The following is a 27,947-nucleotide window of genomic DNA, read 5'->3' as shown; positions in this document are numbered from 1 at the left end:
CTTCCTCTGTTTTGCCTTCCACCACGCATCCTTGCTCCTCCTCCTCCTCCTCCTCCTCTTGGCTGTTGACCCTGTTCGTTTCCTGGTCCATCCATTATTGGAAAATTGCAACTCTGTGTTGTGGTCTGTCTATATCTGCTTGCCAATTGATTCTTCATGAGATGCACCTTTGAGCAATTTAGACAACTGGTTGATTGTTGGTTGAACTAACACTTTACATTCCTTCATGAGTGAGGGTCAATTTCACCTGCACCATTCATCAATTCACGTTTTTGTACAAAAGGTCTAATAGAAATGTGTAAAACTATGCTTGACAGTTTATGACAAATAGTTCAACAATTTTGCATGTAATGGCTTATGCAAGGAACTAATGCCTAGATGTTTTGAGGGGTAAGACTATTCAACAGAGAACCATCTACTATATTTTGATCAACATGACATGAGCAATTGAAAATGTGGAAAAAAGCTGACACTTGTACATTATCAATTGCAATATGTACAAAAGCAATTGCAATTTGTTCAAAGGAATAAGAAATTGCTTTAATGATGTGCACAAGTGACTAGATGATTTGGAATTTGTACAAGTAGTATCAAGAATGGCACTTTTGATCTAAGAAACGCACCAAAGCGACTGAGAAAAACTGTAACAACCCCTACAAAAAAATGTCCATTAATTATAAACAACAAAACAATTACAATTTCCTGTTGCTGCAGGATCATTTTCTTGCTGTGTGAAACTGTCTCAAATGAATATATAACATATTCTCTCTCTCTGCCTCCCTCTCTCTCTATCTATCTCTGCCTCCATCTCTCTCTCATAAACTGTATCTTGGAAAGTCTACACATTGTAGTTATCAGATTCACATGGAATTGTTGTGCAATTAAAATGTTTAAATATGAAACTTTTTGTGAAAAGATGAAATGTAATTTTAGCTTCTAAATGAGAGATAAGGTGATATTACATGAGGTAAATTCGGTTCACTCAGTGGCCCCGCCCAAGTGAACAGACATTGGTTGTAAACTATGAAAGACGCCCTTCTCTCCCCACTACATAAGTCCCTGTTAATTATAAACCACATAACAATTACAATATCCTGTTGCTGCAGGATCATTTTCTTGCTGTGTGAAACTGGCTCAAATGAATATATGGCATATCTCTCTCTCCCTCCCTCGCTCTCTGTCTCTCTCTGTCTGTCTGTCTCTATCTCTGACTCTCTCTCTCTCTGCATCTCTGTTTACCTCCCTCTCTGCCTCCATCTCTTTATCTATCTCTGCCTCTATCTCTGCCTCTAAAGTGACAGGTCATTTTCCAGGAAGTAGCATTGTAGTTTTTTGTAGTCTTTCTGAATAGTCTTCAATGGGCAGAAACGCATCGCAATGGTCTTCAAGCCAAATAATCCATAAAAGGAATCCAGGCAGAGGTAAATTCATCCAAAACATATTATGTATTTTATATATATATATTGTAAATGACCGTGTTTTCACAAATGTTATGATATAAACGTCAAGCCATTTCAAAAGATTTGGGGACACGACCCGGAAGTAAAACGGAAGGGGCTGTTAATTTCACAGAGTATTACTGAAATCACTTGTGGAAAAACATCAGCTTTTCCCTACATTGGTTCTCCTTTCATCCCCCAAGGTCAGTCTGTCTCTCTTACCTCAGCGTCAGGTCAGTCTGTCTCTCTTACCTCAGCGTCAGGTCAGTCTGTCTCTCTTACCTCAGCGTCAGGTCAGTCTGTCTCTCTTACCTCAGCATCAGGTCAGTCTGTCTCTTTTACCTCAGTGTCAGGTGTCTTAAGTTGCCTTCCAATGAATGCAGGGAAACATTTTGTAATAATTTTTACAGCAGCTCATCCAGTGACATTTTGATGAGAAATAATAGTATTTATTGTTTGTGGACTTGGACAAAAGGGGGACATTTCCTGGTTCAAGTGTAGCTGAAAGTGGGATGTAAATTCTCACAATCTGTTTTTAGTCTGCTGGTTTAGCGTAACTGAATGCAAAAATGCTAATTATCAACAATATGGATAATAGATCTAAAACACAGATGATGGTGACTAATTGGACATATATCAATCAATCAATCAATCAATCAATCAAAAGTATAAAACATATGTATCAATCAATTAATCAATCAATCAATTGAAACCTGTTCTGTTCACAGAGCTCATGAAGTGGAGGTTTGAAAACTAGAACAAGGCTGCCACCTGCTGGTGAAATGATTCTACAACAATGCTTGAAAATCCTTCTTGACCAGCTCCAGGTATGTTTAGAGACATGGTAGCTTCTTGACCAGCTCCAGGTATGTTTAGAGACATGGTAGCTTCTTGACCAGCTCCAGGTATGTTTTGAGACATGGTAGCTTCTTGACCAGCTCCAGGTATGTTTAGAGACATGGTAGCTTCTTGACCAGCTCCAGGTATGTTTAGAGACATGGTAGCTTCTTGACCAGCTCCAGGTATGTTTAGAGACATGGTAGCTTCTTGACCAGCGCCAGGTATGTTTAGAGACATGGTAGCTTCTTGACCAGCTCCAGGTATGTTTAGAGACATGGTAGCTTCTTTACCAGCTCCAGGTATGTTTAGAGACATGGTAGCTTCTTGACCAGCTCCAGGTATGTTTAGAGACATGGTAGCTTCTTGACCAGCTCCAGGTATGTTTAGAGACATGGTAGCTTCTTGACCAGCTCCAGGTATGTTTAGAGACATGGTAGCTAGCTGGTATGCTGGACCATAGCTGGTTGGACACATAGTTACGGCAAAGTTTGAATGAATAACTGACAACTAAAAGAGTACTTTCAATCATTTCTATTTTTAGCTCAAGTAACGTTGTCTAATGTTGAATTGGAACATTTTGGAGACACTTGGATACATTTAAACACCATGAGAACAAAACACCAGACTCTCACAGGCTTCATTCATTATAGATGTTTATTCCTTCAGATGGGAAGAAGATGGATACATACAGTGATAGAATTACATTCAGAACATACAATAGTATCTCTATGGTAACAGTGATAGAATTACATTCAGAACATAAAACAGTATCTCTATGGTAATGTAACCGATGTGAAATGGCTAGTTAGTTAGCGGTGGTGCGCGCTAATAGCGTTTCAATCGGTGACGTCACTCGCTCTGAGACTTGAAGTAGGGTTTCCTCTTGCGTTGCAAGGGCCGCGGCTTTTGTGGCGCGATGGGTAACGATGCTTCGTGGGGTGTCAGTTGTTGATGTGTGCAAGGGTCCCTGGTTCGAGCCCGGGTCGGGGCGAAGAGAGGGACGGAACCTACACTGTTACAGTAACAGTGATAGAATTACATTCAGAACATATAATAGTATCTCCATGGTAACAGTGATATAATTACATTCAGAACATATAATAGTATCTCTATGGTAACAGTGATATAATTACATTCAGAACATATAATAGTATCTCTATGGTAACAGTTACATGGTAGTCAGAACCTGACAAATTGTAGGTCCATGTATTAACAACAGTAATGTCTTTATATCATAAATCAATTAAACTTCATTTACAACAGGATTCTATTCCCTTTCATGTGATATATAGACATAGCATTGAAAGTTGAAGGATAGAACTGAAAGACTTGACTCAGGGATTGAACCCTGGTCCCCCATGTTGGGAATGTATTTTATAGTTGTCTGTGTTTCCACTGGACCAAACTCTGGGACAGGAAATGATCTGTGACACCTACAAAGAGACACATTTACAATCCTCATCACATTTCATTAACCTTTTCCTGCTAACATCCCCACTTCCTACCTCCCTCTTTCTACTCTTCTCTCTCTCTTTCTGAGAAGAACCTCTTGGACACTGCTCTGGGAACACCTGGACACCACTACCTGGGTCGTACTGGTTCAACATGTCATACTTTAACACCCTGATCTGTTTCACCTGTCTTTGTGCTTGTCTCCACCCCCACCCCCCAGGTGTCGCCCATCTTCCCCATTATCCACAGTGTATTTATACCTGTGTTCTCTGTTTGTCTGTTGCCAGTTTGTTTTGTTCGTCAAGCCTACCAGCGGTTTTCCCCTTGCTGCTGTCTGTTCTAGTTCCTGTTTCCTAGTTTTTCCCGGTTTTGACCATTTGCCTTCCCTGAGCCTGCCTGCTGTTCTCTACCGTTGATTTTTGACCCCTGTCTGCTCTGACCCTGAGACTGCCTGCCGTTCTGGACCTTTTGCTTCCTATCTGGATTACTGACCCTTGACCTGTCGTTTTGCCTGCCCCTGTACTAGGAATACACTTTTATTACTTCGACACTGTCTGCATCTGGGTCTTACCTGAAACCTGATACATACAGCTCTACCAAGGGATGGGGGTCCAATACTTTTTTGTTCAGTTCCTCTTGGTTCTACCACCAGTGTGATTAGCCATCCACTTTTTCATCTTGTTGTTGTAACAGCAGTAGGCTGTCCACATGAGATCTGGGATGTTCACTCGGTTGTTCAGTGTGTTGCTCTCACTGAGCACTGCTCCAGTCATCACATAGGCCTTGGGTTTACCAGTATTATCTAGACACTGCTCCAGTCACCACATAGACCTTGGGTATACCAGTATTATCTAGACACTGCTCCAGTCACCACATAGACCTTGGGTTTACCAGTATTATCTAGACACTGCTCCAGTCACCACATAGACCTTGGGTATACCAGTATTCTCTGTCTTTCTCCAGACTCATAACTAGTTCTACTCCTCCCTCCAGCTGTAGGAACAATATTCATCATTCATTCAATGCAGTTATACTGTATAAAGGTCTTATATAACACTACTGGCACTGCACTGACCTGCATATTAGACCTTATATACACAGTACCAGTCAACGCAGTTATACTATCACAAGCGTCGTAAGGAGTGGACCAAAACGCAGCGGGTAAAGTGCTCATCTTCTTAATTTATTTAAAGTAAACACTTTAACAAAAGAAACGACGATAACAGTTCCATAAGGCTCCCAGGCTATACAGAAAATAACCACCCACAAAACACAAGTGAAAATAAACCCAACTAAATATGGCCTCCAATTAGAGACAATGACATCCAGCTGCCTCTAATTGGAGGTCATTGCAAAAAACCCAACATAGAAATAGAAAACTAGATACACATAGAAATAGAAAATGTAGAACATAAACCAAAAACACCGAAACACACAAAACAAACACCCCCTGCCACGCCCTGACCAAACTACAATGACAAATAACCCCTTTTACTGGTCAGGATGTGACAGTACCCCCCTCCCCGAAAGGTGCAGACCCCGAATGCACCTCAACAAAAACCCCCACAAAAATAATCCCAACTTAAAGGGAGGGAGGGGAGGGTGGCAACCGTCAACGACGGTTCTTGTGCTACACCCCCCCTACGGAGGTGGCTCTGGCTCTGGCTGTAGCTCCCGTTCCGAAGACTCTGGGCTGAGAGGCGTCGCTGGAGGTTCCGGACTGTAGGCCGTCTCTGTCGGCTCTGGACGGGGGGACTGTCGCCGGAAGCTCTGGACGGGGAATGCGCACTGGAGGCCTGATGCGTGGGGCTGGCTTTGGAGGTGCCAGACTAGTAACACGCATCACAGGGCTAGTGCGAGGAGCAGGAACAGGACGTACTGGACTGGGCAGGCGGACTGGAGGTCTGGAGCGCACGGCCTGCACAACCCCTTTCAGGCTTTTGTTTATTATTATTATTATTTTTATTTAAGTTAGATTAATCATATTTTTATACAAATAACATATCTCAGCTACCATTACACACTAAGTATGTTCCTAGGACCTACCAGTCATTTACAGTTCAACCAAAAGTGGTGTGAATTAAATCTTACAATTGACCCAGTAGGTGAATGTTCCACAGGTCAATAATTTAACAAAAAGAGAAGAGGCAAGAATATTTACTTTAAGGCCTCAAAACCCTTTTTCTTCTTCAATAAAACTAAAAGTCATCAATGGATTTAAACAAAACCTCTTGGGCATGTTGAGACAATAACCAACCAATAGCAGCAGAAAACTTTCATCTCCTCAGAGGCAATTCATCTTGCAGCAGTCATGAAACATATAACATATATAAATAAATAGCAAGAGATATTAACATGCAAATTGGCAGGTAAGTGTAGTTTCATACAGTAAGTGCTAAGTGCAATTAGACCAAAATGTTGTTAAATTGCAGAAATGCATTCGTAGTAAAAGAGAACTTGGCCCTATTTTATTAACCTCAGGTAGTCTGTACCTGGGGCCACAGGAGATGGAATTCAGGGTGGAGTGAATGGAAAGAGTCAACTGCTATTATATTGGCCTTATGAAGGGCTCTTCCCAGGTAGATTCATGCAATATAGCCTACACCATCACAATAAATCCATTAGAAAATGTAGTGTATTTCAGAAGAACAGAATAGCATACTCTGTGTTGTCCTTATGTTAGGTCCTGATATTACATTAGGCCATATGGCTGTGGGCTACACTAGTTCATTTAGCAGATGTCACGTTCTGACCAGTAAAGGGGTTATTTGTTATTGTAGTTTGGTCAGGACGTGGCAGGGGGTGTTTGTTTTATGTGGTTCGGGGTTTGTTGGGCTATGTGTTTATGTAGAGGGGTGTTTGTTTAGAGTGTTCCGGGGTTTTGGTTTATGTTCTATCTTAGTATATTTCTATGTTCTAGTCTTTCTAGTTCTATGTTTAGTTTATTGATTTGGCCTTCAATTGGAGGCAGCTGTGCTGTGTATAGGGGTGTTTTGGTTATGGGAATTGTGGGTAGTTACTTCCTTGTTTAGTGTATGTTGCACCTGACAGGACTGTTAGTGTTGTTCGTTGTTTTTGTATACGTGTTTTTGTTTGTTTTTCCTTCTTTTATCATTATAAAGAAGATGAGTATACACTTTCCCGCTGCACCTTGGTCCCATCTTTACGACACCCGTTACAGCAGACAAGTTTTGCTTATAGTTCTGTGGCATTATTTTATAGTATGAAGAATATAATTGAACAAAGCTGAATAAAATAAAACATATATTTTCTCCAAATGACTTGAGGAAGTGTTCACATGTGGCTATACTGTGTTGAGCGGTTAATAAAGAAGCAGGTCCTCCTATATGTTTAATTTAGAGTTATTAATGTAACTTTAGTTCTTCTACATACATTCTAAAGCTGCATGATGCGACTCTAATGACGATTTTTGTTTTTTGTGCTGATGAGGAATTGAAAAATTGTATGGCTGAGCGGGATGAGGCAAAAAGAATGGCAAATAAGTCTGGCTGCATAAGCGATTGGTAAACATACTCCAAATGAAGAAATGTCTACTTGTTACTAAACTAAATAAAAATAAAAATAAACTATACTATCAAACAAAAATGAATGTTTAAAGAATTATAGTAAAAAGCTTTGGAGCACCTTCAATTACATTTTGGGAAAAAGGGCAAACTCAGCTCCATCATTCATTGAATCAGATGGATCATTCATTACAAAACCCACTGATATTGCCAACTACTTTAATGATTTTTTTCATTGGCAAGATTAGCAAACTTAGGCATGACATGACATGCCATGACAAACACTTTATCTGACCAAATGATGAAAGACAAGAATTGTAATTTTGAAGTCCGTAAAGTGAGTGTGGAAGAGGTAAAAAAAATATTATTGTCTATCAACAATGACAAGCCACCGGGGTCTGACAGCTTGGATGGAAAATGACTGAGGATAATAGCGGACTATATTGCCCCTACTGTTTGTCATATCTTCATTTTCAGCCTACTAGAAAGTGTGTTGCCCTCAGACCTGGAGGGAAGTAAGTCATTCCTAAGAACAGTAAAAGTCCTTTACTGGTTCAAATAGCCGACCAATCAGCCTGTTACCAACCCTTAGTAATGTCTTGGAAAAAATTGGTGTTTGACCAGATACAATGCTATTTCACAGTAAACAAACACATTGACAACATACTTTTATTATTTATAATGTTATTTATTGAATAATTCAGTAGTCTATTTATTACACTTCTTAATAAAACACTATGGATGACTTTATAACATGATTACTCATCACTTGGGTCCAAACAAATGGACTGGTGCCATCAACTGTAAAGGTAAGTGGCAGCAGTGACACCAGGGGAACATGTTAGTCTGGACCCTGTAGTAATTAACACTTAGGGTAGGTGTTGATTCAGGGGAACATGTTAGTCTGGACCCTGTAATAATTAACACTTAGGGTAGGTGTTGATTCAGGGGAACATGCTAGTCTGGACCCTGTAGTGATTAACACTTAGGGTAGGTGTTGATTCAGGGGAACATGTTAGTCTGGACCCTGTAGTAATTAACACTTAGGGTATGTGTTGATTCAGGGGAACATGTTAGTCTGGACCCTGTAGTGATTAACACTTAGGGTAGGTGTTGATTCAGGGGAACATGTTAGTCTGGACCCTGTAGTGATTAACACTTAGGGTAGGTGTTGATTCAGGGGAACATGTTAGTCTGGACCTTGTAGTAATTAACATGTTAGTCTGGACCCTGTAGTAATTAACATGTTAGTCTGGACCCTGTAGTAACTAAGAGAAGAGTATAGAATATAGATATATATAGACATAGAAGAGATGGACAGAGGGAAGAGAAGAGTGGACTATAGATATATATAGACATAGAAGAGATGGACAGAGGGGGAAGAGTATAGACTATAGACATAGAAGAGATGGACAGAGAGGGAAGAGAAGAGTATAGACTATAGATATAGACATAGAAGAGATGGACAGAGGGAAGAGAAGAGTATAGATATATATTGACTAGAAACGTTTGAATCGGGGCTTGAACCCTGGTCTGCTGTGGGGGAATGAATTCTCAATAGTTGTCTGTGTTATGGATGAAACCTCTGACATATGTGTGACCTCTACAGAGATACACAATCCACTAAGACAATAATTTATAAGTTATATTTTTCAATAATCAATTAGTATATACACTGAGTGTACAAAACATTAAGAACACCTTCCTAATATTGAGTTCCAGCCCCTTCTGTCCTCAGAACAGCCTCAGTTGGTCGGGGCATGGACTCTACAAGGTGTCGAAAGCGTTCCACAGGGACGCTGGTCCATGTTGACTCCAATGCTTCCCACAGTTGTGTCAAGTTGGATGGGTGTCCTTTGGGGTGGTGGGACCATTCTTGATACACACAGGAAACTGTTGAATCCAGCAGCACTGCAGTTCTTGAAACACTCAAACCTGTGCGCCTGGCACCTACTACCATATCCCGCTCAAAGGCACTTAAATCTTTTTGTCTTGCCCGTTCACCCTCTCAATGGCACACATACACAATCCATGTCTCAATTGTCTCAAGGCTTAAAAATCCTTCTTTAACCCCGTCTCCTCCCCTTCATCTACACTGATTGGATTTAACAAGTGACATCAATAAGGGATCATATCTTTCACCTGGATTCACCTGGTCAGTCTGTCATGGAAAGAGCAGGTGTTCTTAATGTTTTGTCCACTCAGTGTAAATATCATTAATTGAAAAGCCCAAAAGTGGATGTAATAATCGCAGATTGCCCCTTTGAGAAGAGAACTAGCATTACAAATAACAGACTGCATATATTTCATAAAGTATTACATATGTAACCATTATAACCATTATGACCATTATAACCATTATGACCATTATAACCATTATAACCATTATAACCCTTATAACCATTATGACCATTATAACCATTATCTAACCGTAACCAGAGTGTAGTTGATAGTTTGCTGATACAGTGAGAGCATCTGTACATTGTAGATCATCCAAAGAACCTTCCAGAACTATTTCTCATGGAATTGTAAAGATTCCTCAGTGTGGACAAAATCATTTCAAGATAATTCTTCCAGGGGTTAGGGGTAGTGGTAGGGTTAGGAGTAGTGGTAGGGTTAGGAGTAGTGGTAGGGTTAGTAGTAGGGGTAGTAGTAGGGGTAGTAGTAGTAGTAGGGGTAGTAGTAGTAGTAGGGGTAGTAGTAGTAGTAGTAGGGGTAGTAGTAGTAGTAGGGGTAGAAGTAGTAGTAGGGGTAGTAGCAGTAGTAGGGGTAGTAGTAGTAGTGGTAGGGGTAGTAGTAGTAGTAGGGGTAGTAGTAGTAGTAGGGGTAGTAGCAGTAGTGGTAGGGGTAGTAGTAGTAGTAGGGGTAGTAGTAGTAGTAGGGGTAGAAGTAGTGGTAGGGTAAAGACTGATTGGACACTGCTCTGGGAACACCTGGACACCTGGGTAGTTCGGGTTCAACTTGTTATACAGCTCTGCCAAGGTTTTTGAGGGCAATGTTTTATTGTCCTCCTTTTGGTTCTCCCCCCAGTGTGCTTGGGCCACCCACTGTTTCAGGTTGTTGTTGTAACAGCAGTAGGCTGTCCACATGAGATCTGGGATGTTCACTCGGTTGTTCAGTGTGTTGTTGCTGCTGGGAACTGCTCCAGTCACCACATAGGCTTCTACATTCCCGTTGTTATTAATACAGTCCGTCATCAGCTTTTTACTGACATTTCTCTCCATACGCTCCCAGCTGCCCCCGTTGAAGGACACCACCTGGGGAACGATGTTGGTCAGGGTAAAGGTGGACTTCTGAGTATCAAGGTCATGAGCATGTGAACATGGGAAGAGGTGACCTCTGTTCACCCCTTTAATTGGTATTGAGTTCTTATAGTCGTTGTCCCCAGCCTGCTTTTGATATTCAATCTCTTTACTATCCTTCTGCATTTCAGGGCTGTTGTTTTCCCCGTTGAGCTGCAGGAAACAACAGTCATACATTCATTCACAAGTTTTCTGTACAATAAACCCTCTTTTCTGTACAATAAACCCTCCTTTCTGTACAATAAACCCTCCTTTCTGTACAACAAACCCTGTTTTCTGTACAATAACATCTATTTTCTGGGGGGGGGGGGGGGGGGGTCACAATCCACAATCAAGTCTATACCCTCCATAGGGGTAGTTCTATATTCTGTAACATAACTGTCTGTGATTTATAGCAGTAAACAAATACAAATGTTATGTTATATGACAAAACATTAGTCCTACCTGGGGCTCGATCATCCAGGGTTGATGTTTTGGTCTGCAGTCTGTAGGAGGACCAGTGAAGGTGTAGGCTGAGAACACAGGGATCCTGTTGGTCGTGTCGTAGAGAGTTGCAAACCTGTAGATGTTGTTGAACAACTGGCAAATCAGCTTGTAGCGGTTCTGGTCCTGGACTATCCCACCAACCAAAATACCTGGGAGATTTGGAGTTGTCCCATCCAGGAAGAAATTCTGGCACTGTGGAACATCACTGAACTTCTCCACTACATGAGAGAGAGCAGGAGGAAGGAGAGAGAGGAGGAGGAGAGTAGAGAGATGATTCAATACCCCCATCATCACCTGAAGACTGTACACCACAGAGACAAAGATGAAGTTACAGAGACCAGTTGGTAGACTGGAGAGTGCTGAGCTGAGTCAGGACAGACTGCTATAAATAGTTATTACAGAGACCAGTTGGTAGACTGGAGACTGCTGAGCTGAGTCAGGACAGACTGCTTTAAATAGTTATTACAGAGACCAGTTGGTAGACTGGAGACTGTTGAGCTGAGTCAGGACAGACTGCTTTAAATAGGTTTTACAGAGACCAGTTGGTAGACTGGAGACTGCTGAGCTGAGTCAGGACAGACTGATTTAAATAGGTTTTCAGAGACTCCTCCTTCAGATGTCAAGACAGAAAGGGTTGATTTGCATAAACTCCTCTGTATGTTTCCATGGAAACTGCTGTAATAAATAACATGTGACTCACCTCCTGTAGTTTCTAACACGTATGGACCCAGAACTGAATCACACAATATTATAGTTCTGGGTTAATGAGATTAGACTGCTCTAAATAGTGACTGCTTCCACACTTTGGTTCTGGTAGAAAAACATTTTAGGATAAAACATGACTTTACTCAGCATAGAGTCTGTCAGAAGATACACATCACACTATTACAACAGAGGGACTGTTCTGGAATTACGGTTGCTGAGTTCACATTCATTAATATCCCACAAGGCTTAGCGACTGACTCAAAAACTCAAAGAAGTAAACTTGCATTTCCCTTAACCAGCAAGTCACCATATTTAGTATGAGGTCTCAAAAGGCCTCACATACATTACAGATATGTTTACAACTGAATGAAATGGAGGAAGATGTTTACAACTGAATGAAATGGAGGAAGATGTTTACAACTGAATGAAATGGAGGAAGATGTTTACAACTGAATGAAATGGAGGAAGATGTTTACAACTGAATGAAATGGAGGAAGATGTTTACAACTGAATGAAATGGAGGAAGATGTTTACAACTGAATGAAATGGAGGAAGATGTTTACAACTGAATGAAATGGAGGAAGATGTTTACAACTGAATGAAATGGAGGAAGATGTTTATAACTGAATGAAATGGAGGAAGATGTTTACAACTGAATGAAATGGAGGAAGATGTTTACAACTGAATGAAATGGAGGAAGATGTTTACAACTGAATGAAATGGAGGAAGATGTTTACAACTGAATGAAATGGAGGAAGATGTTTACAACTGAATGAAATGGAGGAAGATGTGTACAACAAGTCCTTATTATAGCAAGAACAGCTCAAATAAGCACAGAGAAACGACAGTTCATCATTACTTTAGGACATGAAGGTCAGTCATTGCGGAACATTTCAAGAACTTTGAATGTTTCTTCAAGTGCAGTTGCAAAAAACCATCAAGAGCTTATTGTCTAAACCTTGGGCAACACTTAAAGCCACAACTGTGGACACTCATTGGACCTCATCACTAGTAATATCCCTGCCTCTGACTTGCATGTCATCGAGCTACTGTATCATCCAACTTTCCACCTCTGGTTTGGCCTCTAACTCACTTCCTGGAAACTAGAACATGGCGTATAATGGGATTCATTTATTGGTTGTATATGTTGGTGTAGTCTGGTCTGACCACTGCTGAGTTTATTTCCAGAAACTGAAGTAGTTCACAGTAAGAGTTGACACAAGGCTGTGTATGTAGCATTAGAAAATGTGGTTCCTAACAACACTGTGGTCAGAGCAGCACTGGACTGATTAACACCTCAGACTCAGCAGCTGTAGATTCTTCAGTTGAGGAGGCCTTTTCTCAGTCAGAGTAGAGGAGACTGGGGAACAAACTAACACTTTTACACTTTAGTTTATTATGAAAATATTGTTTAAGAAATTAGTACATTTTTATGCAAACAACATATCTAGGCTAACATTACACAATAAATATGTTCCTAAGACATACATGTTGTTTACAAATCAACCAATTCATGAAACTACAGGAATCCTTTGTTTCAGTGAAACATTATATTTGTTCAACATGCGTGAGGGGAGGAGTTCCCCTTTCTGTCCAATGAGGTCATTTCTGGACAATATTTCAGCAAATAAAATGATGGTTCTACTTTAGAATGTGGAACACAGCCAATAGGGAGGTTTGATTGTTACACATTCTAAATAGTTCCACCTGTTCCACATACAGAGGAGTTTATCCAACCCTCCTTGTCCAGTCTGACCACTAATTATACCAGACAGGACTCATCTTCATACAGAGGAGTTTATCCAACCCTCCTTGTCCAGTCTGATCACTAATTATACCAGACAGGACTCATCTTCATACAGAGGAGTTTATAAAACCCTCCTTGTCCAGTCTGATCACTAATTATACCAGACAGGACTCATCTTCATACAGAGGAGTTTATCTAACCCTCCTTGTTCAGTCTGACCACTAATTATACCAGACAGGACTCATCTTCATACAGAGGAGTTTATAAAACCCTCATTGTCCAGTCTGACCACTAATTATACCAGACAGGACTCATCTTCATACAGAGGAGTTTATAAAACCCTCCTTGTCCAGTCTGACCACTAATTATACCAGACAGGACTCATCTTCATACAGAGGAGTTTATCCAACCCTCCTTGTTCAGTCTGACCACTAATTATACCAGACAGGACTCATCTTCATACAGAGGAGTTTATCTAACCCTCCTTGTCCAGTCTGACCACTAATTATACCAGACAGGACTCATCTTCATACAGAGGAGTTTATAAAACCCTCCTTGTCCAGTCTGACCACTAATTATACCAGACAGGACTCATCTTCATACAGAGGAGTTTATCCAACCCTCCTTGTCCAGTCTGACCACTAATTATACCAGACAGGACTCATCTTCAGACAGAGGAGTTTATAAAACCCTCCTTGTCCAGTCTGACCACTAATTATACCAGACAGGACTCATCTTCATACAGAGGAGTTTATAAAACCCTCCTTGTCCAGTCTTGACCACTAATTATACCAGACAGGACTCGCTCTTGGCAAGGTCAATTGTTTAATTCAGACACATCTTGACTGAAGACACAAGTTGACTGCTTGCAGGCTGTTAACTTCAGACACACCTTCTCCCAGATAACATGAGAGAATAGTTAATCATTCAGTAAAATAATGTTTTCCCAGTGACATCCTGAGGCATTGATAGATCATGAGAGAAGAAAAACTCTCAAAGTAGTCACTAACTGATGACCTCTGACCCTGTGCTGCTCCCACCTGTTATATGAATAGGACAGCATAGTGTTGGGTACTGTGGTAGTATAAATACACATATCAGAGGGTACTGTGGTAGTATAAATACACATATCAGAGGGTACTGTGGTAGTATAAATACACATATCAGAGGGTACTGTGGTAGTATAAATACACATATCAGAGGGTTGGGTACTGTGGTAGTATAAATACAAATATCAGAGGGTACTGTGGTAGTATAAATACACATATCAGAGGGTACTGTAGTAGTATAAATACACATATCAGAGGGTACTGTGGTAGTATAAATACACATATCAGAGGGTACTGTGGTAGTATAAATACACATATCAGAGGGTACTGTGGTAGTATAAATACACATATCAGATGGTTGGGTACTGTGGTAGTATAAATACACATATCAGAGAGTTGGGTACTGTGGTAGTATAAATACACATATCAGAGGGTTGGGTACTGTGGTAGTATAAATACACATATCAGAGGTTTGGGTACTGTGGTAGTATAAATACACATATCAGAGGGTTGGGTACTGTGGTAGTATAAATACACATATCAGAGGGTTGGGTACTGTGGTAGTATAAATACACATATCAGAGGGTACTGTGGTAGTATAAATACACATATCAGAGGGTTGGGTACTGTGGTAGTATAAATACAAATATCAGAGGGTACTGTGGTAGTATAAATACACATATCAGAGGGTACTGTAGTAGTATAAATACACATATCAGAGGGTACTGTGGTAGTATAAATACACATATCAGAGGGTACTGTGGTAGTATAAATACACATATCAGAGGGTTGGGTACTGTGGTAGTATAAATACACATATCAGAGGGTACTGTGGTAGTATAAATACACATATCAGAGGGTACTGTGGTAGTATAAATACACATATCAGAGGGTACTGTGGTAGTATAAATACACATACCAGAGGTTACTGTGGTAGTATAAATACACATATCAGAGAGTTGGGTACTGTGGTAGTATAAATACACATATCAGAGGGTTGCATACTGTGGTAGTATAAATACACATATCAGAGGTTTGGGTACTATTGTAGTATAAATACACATATCAGAGAGTTGGGTACTGTGGTAGCATAAATACACATATCAGAGGGTTGGGTACTGTGGTAGTATAAATACACATATCAGAGGTTTGGGTACTGTGGTAGTATAAATACACATATCAGAGGGTTGGGTACTGTGGTAGTATAAATACACATATCAGAGGGTTGGGTACTGTGGTAGTATAAATACACATATCAGAGGGTACTGTGGTAGTATAAATACACATATCAGATGGTTGGGTACTGTGGTAGTATAAATACACATATCAGAGTGTTGGGTACTGTGGTAGTATAAATACACATTTCAGAGGGTACTGAGGTAGTATAAATACACATATCATAGGGTTGGGTACTGTGGTAGTATAAATATACATATCAGAGAGTACTGTGCTAGTATAAATACACATATTAGAGGGTTGGGTACTGTGCTAGTATAAATACACATATCACGAAAGACAATACAGCCCGTTCCATGAAGGACTGCCCGTTCCATGATCTCGCCATCACGGTTGACAACTCCCTTGTGTCCTCCTCCCAGAGTGCTAAGAACCTTGGCGTGATCCTGGACAACACCCTGTCGTTCTCCACTAACATCAAGGCGGTGACCCGATCCTGTAGGTTCATGCTCTACAACATTCGCAGAGTACGACCCTGCCTCACACAGGAAGCGGCGCAGGTCCTAATCCAGGCACTTGTCATCTCCCGTCTGGATTACTGCAACTCGCTGTTGGCTGGGCTCCCTGCCTGTGCCATTAAACCCCTACAACTCATCCAGAACGCCGCAGCCCGTCTGGTGTTCAACCTTCCCAAGTTCTCTCACGTCACCCCGCTCCTCCGCTCTCTCCACTGGCTTCCAGTTGAAGCTCGCATCCGCTACAAGACCATGGTGCTTGCCTACGGAGCTGTGAGGGGAACGGCACCTCCATACCTTCAGGCTCTGATCAGGCCCTACACCCAAACAAGGGCACTGCGTTCATCCACCTCTGGCCTGCTGGCCCCCCTACCTCTGAGGAAGCACAGTTCCCGCTCAGCCCAGTCAAAACTGTTCGCTGCTCTGGCACTGTTACGGCTTGGTAATTGTGGAGGAGGAATGAGGCGCAGGAAGCAGCGAACACAGGGTAGTGGTGTTTTTAATATACACTCACACACAAAAAAACAAAATGTTCCCACACACAGGGGAGAAAATACATACGGCGTCAAACAACGCCGACACGAACATAAGCCGTCTGACAACAAACAATCATTAATCCCGCACGAACAGGAGCGGGCCAGCTAAACTAAATAGCCCCTCTAATGGCTAATTGACCACAGGTGTCACAAAATAAAAAAAGGGAAAAGCAAAAGGGAATCGGTGGCAGCTAATAGGCCGGTGACGACGACCGCCGAGCGCCACCCGAGCAGCAGGGGGCGCCACCGTCGGTGGGAATCGTGACAGGCACCCCAATGGGTGCCTATCCCCTGGGATAGGATAAAGTAATCCTTCTAACCCCCCCCCCTTAAAAGATTTAGATGCACTATTGTAAAGTGGTTGTTCCACTGGATATCATAAGGTGAATGCACCAATTTGTAAGTCGCTCTGGATAAGAGCGTCTGCTAAATGACTTAAATGTAATGTAAATGTTGTCTCTGATTGGGAATCATACTTAGACAGCCTTTTCCCACCTGTGTTTGTGGGTAGTTGTTTTCTGTTTTGTATACCTGACGGAACTGTTGGTTTTTTCGTTTAGTTATTTTTGTTTGAGTGTTTATTATAATAAAATCATGAACACGTACCACGCTGCGCTTTGGTCCACTCCTTCCAAAGAAAGCCATTACAATAACTCTGTTTATACAGGAGCCTCCGTTATGAGGTTTGCATCTAATTATTGTATAAAATGAATTAGTAAAGATGAAACTATTTGTGAAATGATGTGATGCTATATTAAACTGTTAATGTGAGAGAATTGTATTCCCTTTAAAGTTTAACTAAGTCATTGGCCCGGCCCCATGACCACAGACATGATCTGGCTCATGGGACAGCCCTTTTCCACTGTTACGAATAAAAGGTTGTAATGGTTGTTGAAACTCTGAGACTATTGATCCCGACAGAAAAAGAGCAAATCCTCGATACTAATTACTAGTCTGCAGCTAGAAATTAGGTTGACCTGAAATGCGAGGACCGACAACCGCCGAAACATCTATGCTATAAGATCATTTGTTAATGGTACTCTGAAGTATCCATTCTAACCACGGAATACTTCTTGGAAGAGAGAGACGGGCGATGAACTTTCCAACAGAAAGGGATGATTCCAACAGAGATCACGACGACACACTGAGCGTAAATATATATTGATTGCATGTCACGGCCGTCAAAGAGAGTTGACCAAGGCGCAGCGGGTTGCGTGCTCATCATTACTTTATTTTTAGCGAACACGAAAAAAAACAATAAACAAAATATGACAGTTCGACAGTTTGCAGGCTACACAAACAGCAGTGCAAATACAACTACCCACAATACCCAACACAAACATACTCCTAATTATAGGACTTTCAATCAGAGGCAACGATAACCAGCTGCCTCTAATTGAAGGCCCCAATCCCAATACTAAACATAGAAACAAACACCCTAGAAACAGACATCGAACTATACAACATAGAACTAAACCAAAAACCCCAGAAACATAATTCAAACGCCCCTCTACATAAACACATCTTCCTCCATTTCATTCAGATGTACATATCTGTAATGTAGGTGAGGCCTTTATGAGACATCATACTAAATATTTGGACTTCTTTGAGTTTTTGTGTCAGAGGCGTTAAGCCTTGTGGAATATTAATGAATGTGAACTCTTCATCCGTAACCCTCCTCGGTGCTGCTATTACATGGAAAGTACATACAACATTTCACAACATTTTCAACCCTGTGAAAGCCTGCACCTGAATTGTGTCTTTGTATTTTGTGTCTGTTTTTTCTTTCTTCCGAAAGACAATCCTCAACTGACCATTTAACGCATTTCATTAAAATTTTATTTCAGTTCATTCATCAAATTCACAAGATCAACCTTTATCTGTTTCTTTGGAAACAAAATGAGTGAAATATCGTTTTAACTGTTGTCAACTGACTACTTAAGTAGGAAAGCCTTGCCTGAGCCAGAATGTCCCAAAGGGCAAGAGCCTATCTCTTGTTTCTGTAGCATGAAGCAGCTTGATGTACAAGTACTGGACAGGAAGCTAGTCTGTTAGAAGGCCTTGTACCCCATCATCTCCTTAAAGGACAGATGTTCCGCTAGCGGAACGCCTCACCAATATCCAATGGTAGAGAGTGGTGCGAAATTACAAATACCTCAAAAATGCTATAACTTCAATTTCTCAAACATATGACTATTTTACACCATTTTAAAGACAAGACTCTCGTTAATCTAACCACATTGTCCGATTTCAAAAAGGCTTTACAGCAAAAGCAAAACATTAGATTATGTCAGGAGAGTACCCTGCCAAAAATAATCACACAGCCATTTTCAAAGCAAGCATATATGTCACAAAAACCAAAACCACAGCTAAATGCAGCACTAACCTTTGATGATCTTCATCAGATGACACACCTAGGACATTATGTTATACAATACATGCATGTTTTGTTCAATCAAGTTCATATTTATATCAAAAACCAGCTTTTTACATTAGCATGTGATGTTCAGAAGTAGCATACCCACCGCAAACTTCCGGTGAATTTACTAAATTACTCATGATAAACGTTCACAAAAAACGTAACAATTATTTTAAGAATTATAGATACAGAACTCCTTTATGCAATCGCGGTGTCAGATTTTAAAATAGCTTTTCGGCGAAAGCACATTTTGCAATATTCTGAGTAGATAGCTCGGCCATCACAGGCTAGCTAATTTGACACCCACCAAGTTTGGTGTTCACTAAACTCAGAATTACTATAAGAGAAATTGGATTACCTTTGCTGTTCTTCGTCAGAATGCACTCCCAGGACTTCTACTTCAACAACAAATGTTGTTTTGGTTCCAAATAATCCATAGTTATATTCAAATAGCTCTGTTTTGTTTGTGCGTTGAGGTCACTATCCGAAGGGTGACGCGCGAGCACATTTCGTGACAAAAAATGTCAAAATATTCCATTACCGTACTTCGAAGCATCTCAAACGCTGTTTAAAATCAATTTTTATGCTATTTTTCTCGTAAAATAGCGATAATATTCCAACCGGGCGACGTTGTATTCATTCAAAGGCTGAAATAAATAAATGGAGTAGTCTCCTATCCCAAACAGGTTAATGCTGAGTGCCAAGCAGAGACGCATCTGGTCCAATTTTTTAGAGTCTTTGGTATGACTCAAACAGGGATCAAACCCCAAACCCCTATCAGGGCGGACACTCTACCCACAAGGCCACTAAGTCGGCAAATGACAGCTTGCAAGTCAGATAATTATGCCAGACAGGACTCATTTAAACAAACAATTACAGGTTGATCTGGTCAATGTAATAAAACAACTGAAAAGGAAGCTGACTGCTTGCAGGCTGGGTGCTCTGTTAACTTCAGACACACCTTCTCCCCCAGATAACATGGGAGAATAGTTCCTCATTCAGTAAGATAATGTTTACTCAGTGACGTCCTGAGGCATTGATAGATCATGAGACAGGAAGAAAAACTCTCAGTGTACACAGTCCCTACATCTGGGTTCAGCATCTAGGAGAACAGAGAGGGTTTATTCATTCTGCATTAAACAAACAAGTCAAGGTTCATCTGGGGAATTTGATCATCAGTTGGCTAGATATAGATAGATATCTAGATATATACTTAGAAAGAGAGGTTGAACAGGCTAGTAATAGGGGTAATCTGGGTAATCTGATAATCAGCTGGCCAGACAACCGTCAGGAGAAGGAAGGGAAGGGGGTTAAAAACATTCAAAATCATTTGTCCTTCTAAGATTTAGTTTATGAAAATCATGTTCAAAAAAAGTTAATGTGTTAAAAGTTAACTTTGGGCAAAATCGCAAAAATAACAGCTTGAAACTGTACAGCTGATCAATGCACCATCATACCCGGTCATTTAATGGATGAATTAGATATTAGAAGTTCAATTCCTGACTGATCTCTACAGTTTCGGTCCAAAAACAAATACCCAAGTCTCCCCATTTCTTTAAAACACTTATCTAGGAAAAGTCAAGACATGACATTCTCAATGGCAGATTTAGGGCAAATGTTTTCATTCAAATGAAGTAAATTAAAATGTCTGTGGTGGTTCTTGTGAAAATGCCCAGAGGTCTGATCACCATACAGTCCCATGGAATAGGCCTACAGGAGGTGAGTCACATATAGTTACAGCAGTTCCATGGAATAGGCCTGAAGTTACAGCAGTTTATATGGAAAGACCTACAGTTACATCAGTTCCATGGAATAGGCCTGAAGTTACATCAGTTTATATGGAAAGACCTACAGGAGGTGAGTCAGTCCCATGGAATAGACCTACAGGAGGTGAGTCACATTATATTAGTTACAGCAGTTTCCATGGAAACATACAGAGGAGTTTATGCAAATCAACCCTATCTGTTTTGACACCTGAAGGAGGAGTCTCTGAAAACCTATTTAAAGCAGTCTGTCCTGACTCAGCTCAGCAGTCTCCAGTCTACCAACTGGTCTCTGTAATAACTATTTAAAGCAGTCTGTCCTGACTCAGCTCAGCAGTCTCCAGTCTACCAACTGGTCTCTGTAATAACTATTTAAAGCAGTCTGTCCTGACTCAGCTCAGCAGTCTCCAGTCTACCAACTGGTCTCTGTAATAACTATTTAAAGCAGTCTGTCCTGACTCAGCTCAACAGTCTCCAGTCTACCAACTGGTCTCTGTAACTTCATCTTTGTCTCTGTGGTGTACAGTCTTCAGGTGATGATGGGGGTATTGAATCATCTCTCTACTCTCTTCCTTCTCTCTCTCTTTCCTCCTGCTCTCTCTCATGTAGTGGAGAAGTTCAGTGATGTTACAGGCTGTGAGAAGTTCTTCATGGAGGGGACAACTCCAAATCAGAATGCCTAGAATGTGCAAAGCTGTCATCAAGTCAAAGGGTGGCTACTTTGAAAAATCTCAAATATAAAATATATTTTGATTTGTTTAACACTTTTTGGGTTACTACATGATTCCATATGTGCTATTTCATAGTTTTGATGTCTTCACTATTATTCTACAATGTAGAACATAGTAAAAATAAAGAAAAACCTTTGAAAGAGTAGGTGTGTCCAAACTATTGACTGGTACTGTATATATAAGGTCTAATATGCATGTCACGTCCTGACCATATATATAATTTATTTTCTATGGTAGAGTAGGTCAGGGTGTGACAGGGGTTTTTGTCTAGTTTATTTATGTCTATGTTGGTTCTAGTGTCTTTTTTCTATGTTGGGGGTTTTGTCTAGTTTTGTATTTCTATGTGGGGTTTCTAGTTTCTGTATTTCTATGTTGTTGTTTTTTTGGGATGATCTCCAATTAGAGGCAGCTGGTCATCATTGTCTCTAATTGGGGATCATATTTAAGTTGTTGTTTTTCCCACTAGGTTTTGTGGGAGATTATTTTGTTTTGAGTTAGTGTATGTTGCACCTCTTCGTCACGGTTTGTTTTGTTTATTTAGTTTATATATATGTCTTGCATAGTTTCACTGTTATAATAAAATGTGGAACGATATACCCGCTGCGCCTTGGTCCCATTCTTCAGACAGCCGTGACAATGCAGTTCAGCACAGTGCCAGTAGAGTTATATAAGACCTGTATACAGTATAACTGCATTGAATGAAGCTGGACGGAGGACTAGAACCAGTTATGAGTCTGGAGAAACAAGGAGTCAATTATACACACCAGGCTGTCAATTAGGATTATGATATAGATGGTGAAATCAAGAAGGTGAACAAAGGTCACATGTTTCCAAAAGCTTTTGCTCACCAACCTGTTAATCAGGACTCCACCTTTACCCTGACAAACGCTGTTCCTCAAGTAAAGACATTTAATGAAGGTAGCTGGGCAAAGATGGAGTGTAAAGTTAGAAAGATTCTCCTGGAGCAGTGTCTAGATAATACTGGTAAACCCAAGGTCTATGGTGACTGGAGCAGTGTCTAGATAATACTGGTAAACCCAAGGTCTATGTGGAGACAGACGCATTTCTTAGAGAATACCATACTACTCCCGGCGCCGACAGAGATGGCCGCCTCGTTCTCGTTCCTAGGAAACTATGCAGTATTTCTTTTATTTATGTGTTATTTCTTACATTGTTACCCAAAAATGGAGAATAAGGTTAAAAATGATCTGGAGAAGCAGTGTCTAGATAAGAACGGTATCAAGGCCTATTTGGTGACTGGAGCGGTTCCCAACATCATCGACAACAAACTGAACAACCGAGTGAACATCCCACGTCTCCTGTGAACAGCCTACTGCTGTTTGAAACAGACGAACAAGAAACAGTGGATGGCTGAAGCACACTGGGGGAGAACAAGACGGTAAAGAAAAATACAGTGAATCCAGTAACCTTGGGAAAACTCGAAGACATGTTGAACAAACATCACAAAGGTGGTCTTGTCAAGGTGTTCCCAACAAATTGTCCAAGATAACCTGAACCTACCACTTCCCCCTGACCCAGAAGATTGTCCAAGATAACCTGAACCTACCACTTCCCCCTGACCCAGAAGATTGTCCAAGATAACCTGAACCTACCACTTCCCCCTGACCCAGATGGAAGAATGTCTTCCGTAGTGAGGAATCTTTACAATTCCATGAGAAATAGATCTGGAAGGTTCTTTGGATGATCTGGGTACAGATGATCACAGCATATCAACAAACTATCATTACGGTTAGAGTCATGAATATCAGGGTTAAATTGGTAGTGAGGGTTGTAATGGTTATGAGGGTTATAATGGTAATGAGGGTTGTAATGGTTATAATGGTAATGAGGGTTGTAATGGTAATGAGGGTTGTAATGGTAATGAGGGTTATAATGGTAATGAGGGTTGTAATGGTAATGAGGGTTGTAATGGTAATGAGGGTTATAATGGTAATGAGGGTTGTAATGGTAATGAGGGTTGTAATGGTAATGAGGGTTGTAATGGTAATGAGGGTTATAATGGTAATGAGGGTTATAATGGTAATGAGGGTTATAATGGTAATGAGGGTTGTAATGGTTATAATGGTAATGAGGGTTGTAATGGTAATGAGGGTTATAATGGTAGTGAGGGTTATAATGGTAATGAGGGTTGTAATGGTAATGAGGGTTGTAATGGTAATGAGGGTTATAATGGTAATGAGGGTTGTAATGGTAATGAGGGTTATAATGGTAGTGAGGGTTATAATGGTAATGAGGGTTGTAATGGTAATGAGGGTTGTAATGGTAATGAGGGTTATAATGGTAATGAGGGTTATAATGGTTATGAGGGTTATAATGGTAATGAGGGTTGTAATGGTTATAATGGTAATGAGGGTTGTAATGGTAATGAGGGTTATAATGGTAGTGAGGGTTATAATGGTAATGAGGGTTGTAATGGTAATGAGGGTTGTAATGGTAATGAGGGTTATAATGGTAATGAGGGTTGTAATGGTAATGAGGGTTGTAATGGTAGTGAGGGTTGTAATGGTAATGAGGGTTATAATGGTTACATGTCAACATATGTACACTTTCAATTGTAATACTTTTCTATGTCTATATATATCTATAGTCTATACTCTTCTCTTCCCTCTGTCCATCTCTTCTATGTCTATATATATCTATAGTCTATACTCTTCCCTCTCTGTCCATCTCTTCTATGTCTATATCAAATATAAAAAGTACAAAAGGGAACAGAATTCTATTCTAAGAAATAAAATACAGTTTAATTCCTTGATGATGTGCTGCCATTACTCTTGTTAATGTTAATAATGATGCTCACAGCAGGGTTGAGGTCAATTCCATTTCAATTCCAGTCAATTCTAGAAATACACTGGAATTCCAGTTCTCTTCAATGCTTTTCAATGAGGAACATTTGGAATTGAAATGGAATTAACCCCAACCCTGGACTACAGTTTGTCAGGTTGTGACTTCCATATGACTGTTACCATACTATTATATGTTTAGAATGTAATTCTATCACTGTTACCATAGAGATACTATTATATGTTCTGAATGTAGTTCTATCACTGTTACCATAGAGATACTATTATATGTTCTGAATGTAATTCTATCACTGTTACCATAGAGATACTATTATATGTTCTGAATGTAATTCTATCACTGTTACCATAGAGATACTATTATATGTTCTGAATGTAATTCTATCACTGTTACCATAGAGATACTATTATATGTTCTGAATGTAATTCTATCATTGTTACCATGGATATACTATTATATGTTCTGAATGTAATTCTATCACTGTTACCATAGAGATACTATTATATGTTCTGAATGTAATTCTATCACTGTTACCATAGAGATACTATTATATGTTCTGAATGTAATTCTATCACTGTTACCATAGAGATACTATTATATGTTCTGAATGTAATTCTGTCACTGTATGTATCCATCTTCTTCCCATCTGAAGGAATAAACATCTATAATGAATGAAGCCTGTGAGAGTCTGGTGTTTTGTTCTCATAGTGTTTAAATGTAACCAAGTGACTCCAAAATGTTCCAATTCAACATTAGACAACGTTATTTGAGCTAAAAATATAAATTACTGAAAGCACTCTTTTAGTTGTCAGTTATTCATTCAAACTTTGCCGTAACTATGTGTCCAACCAGCTATGGTCCAGCATACCAGCTAGCTACCATGTCTCTAAACATACCTGGAGCTGGTCAAGAAGCTACCATGTCTCTAAACATACCTGGAGCTGGTCAAGAAGCTACCATGTCTCTAAACATACCTGGAGCTGGTCAAGAAGCTACCATGTCTCTAAACATACCTGGAGCTGGTCAAGAAGCTACCATGTCTCTAAACATACCTGGAGCTGGTCAAGAAGCTACCATGTCTCTAAACATACCTGGAGCTGGTCAAGAAGCTACCATGTCTCTAAACATACCTGGAGCTGGTCAAGAAGCTACCATGTCTCTAAACATACCTGGAGCTGGTCAAGAAGCTACCATGTCTCTAAACATACCTCGAGCTGGTCAAGAAGCTACCATGTCTCTAAACATACCTGGAGCTGGTCAAGAAGCTACCATGTCTCAAAACATACCTGGAGCTGGTCAAGAAGCTACCATGTCTCTAAACATACCTGGAGCTGGTCAAGAAGCTACCATGTCTCTAAACATACCTGGAGCTGGTCAAGAAGCTACCATGTCTCTAAACATACCTGGAGCTGGTCAAGAAGCTACCATGTCTCTAAACATACCTGGAGCTGGTCAAGAAGCTACCATGTCTCTAAACATACCTGGAGCTGGTCAAGAAGCTACCATGTCTCAAAACATACCTGGAGCTGGTCAAGAAGCTACCATGTCTCTAAACATACCTGGAGCTGGTCAAGAAGCTACCATGTCTCTAAACATACCTGGAGCTGGTCAAGAAGCTACCATGTCTCTAAACATACCTCGAGCTGGTCAAGAAGCTACCATGTCTCTAAACATACCTGGAGCTGGTCAAGAAGCTACCATGTCTCTAAACATACCTGGAGCTGGTCAAGAAGCTACCATGTCTCTAAACATACCTGGAGCTGGTCAAGAAGGATTTTCAAACAGTGTTGTAGAATCATCTCACCAGCAGGTGGCAGCCTTGTTCTAGTTTTCAAGCCTCCACTCCATGAGCTCTGTGAACAGAACAGGTTTCAATTGACTGATTGATTGATACATATATTTCCAATTCGTCACCATCATCTGTATTTTAGATCTATTATCCATATCATTGATAATTAGCATATTTGTATTCAGTTACGCTAAACCAGCAGACTTCAAACAGATTGTGAGACAGAATTTTCATCCCACTTTCAGCCACACTTGAACCAGGAAATGTCCCCCTTTTGTCCAAGTCCACAAACAATAAATACTATTATTTCTCATCAAAATGTCACTGGTTGAACTGCTGTAAAAATAAATACAAAATGTTTCCCTGCATTCAGTGGAAGGCAACTAAAGACACACCCGACGCTAAGGTAAGAGAGTCAGACTGACCTGACGCTGAGGTAAGAGATACAGACTGACCTGATGCTGAGGTAAGAGAGACAGACTGACCTGATGCTGAGGTAAGAGATACAGACTGACCTGACGCTGAGGTAAGAGAGACAGACTGACCTGATGCTGAGGTTAGAGAGACAGACTGACCTGACGCTGAGGTAAGAGATACAGACTGACCTGATGTTGAGGTAAGAGAGACAGACTGACCTGACGCTGAGGTAAGAGAGACAGACTGACCTGACGCTGACGTTAGAGAGACAGACTGACCTGACGCTGAGGTAAGAGAGACAGACTGACCTGACGCTGAGGTAAGATAGACAGACAGACCTGACGCTGAGGTAAGAGAGTCAGACTGACCTGACGCTGAGGTAAGAGAGACAGACTGACCTGATGCTGAGGTTAGAGAGACAGACTGACCTGACGCTGAGGTAAGAGAGACAGACTGACCTGACGCTGAGGTAAGAGAGACAGACTGACCTGATGCTGAGGTTAGAGAGACAGACTGACCTGACGCTGAGGTAAGAGAGACAGACTGAACTGACGCTGAGGTAAGAGAGACAGACAGACCTGACGCTGAGGTAAGAGAGACAGACTGACCTGATGCTGAGGTAAGAGAGACAGATTGACCTGACGCTGAGGTAAGAGATACAGACTGACCTGACGCTGAGGTAAGAGAGACAGACTGACCTGACGCTGAGGTAAGAGAGGCAGACTGACCTGACGCTGAGGTAAGAGAGGCAGACTGACCTGACGCTGAGGTAAGAGAGGCAGACTGACCTGACGCTGAGGTAAGAGAGACAGGCTGACCTGACACTGAGGTAAGAGAGACAGACTGACTTGACGCTGAGGTAAGAGAGACAGACTGACCTGACGCTGAGGTAAGAGAGACAGACTGACCTGACGCTGAGGTAAGAGAGACAGACTGACCTGACGCTGAGGTCAGAGATACAGACTGACCTGACGCTGAGGTAAGAGAGACAGACTGACCTGGCGCTGAGGTAAGAGAGACAGACTGACCTGACGCTGAGGTAAGAGAGGCAGACTGACGTGACGCTGAGGTAAGAGAGGCAGACTGACCTGACGCTGAGGTAAGAGAGACAGACTGACCTGATGCTGACGTTAGAGAGACAGACTGACCTGACGCTGAGGTAAGAGAGACAGACTGACCTGACGCTGAGGTAAGATAGACAGACAGACCTGACGCTGAGGCAAGAGAGTCAGACTGA

General features: G+C 40.9%; 1 protein-coding gene and 1 long non-coding RNA gene across 4 annotated transcripts in view; one reads left to right on the top strand and one right to left on the bottom strand.

The window, feature by feature from the left end:
• The window catches only part of LOC115194903 (endonuclease domain-containing 1 protein), a 120,406-nt gene that overhangs the window by 15,892 nt on the left and 76,567 nt on the right, over positions 1–27,947 (top strand). The window lies entirely within an intron of this gene.
• The window catches only part of LOC115194918 (uncharacterized), an 88,631-nt gene continuing 65,063 nt past the window's right edge, over positions 4,380–27,947 (bottom strand). Inside the window, exon 3 of the long non-coding RNA XR_003878556.1 lies at positions 4,380–4,484. This is a non-coding gene — a long non-coding RNA (uncharacterized LOC115194918). The remainder of the gene's footprint in view (positions 4,485–27,947) is intronic.

This window comes from Salmo trutta, chromosome 5, assembly GCF_901001165.1.
Source record: "Salmo trutta chromosome 5, fSalTru1.1, whole genome shotgun sequence".
Taxonomy (NCBI): Eukaryota; Metazoa; Chordata; class Actinopteri; order Salmoniformes; family Salmonidae; genus Salmo; species Salmo trutta.
Note: the sequence above shows the minus strand (reverse complement) of the source record. Positions and strands in the feature narration are given on the sequence as shown.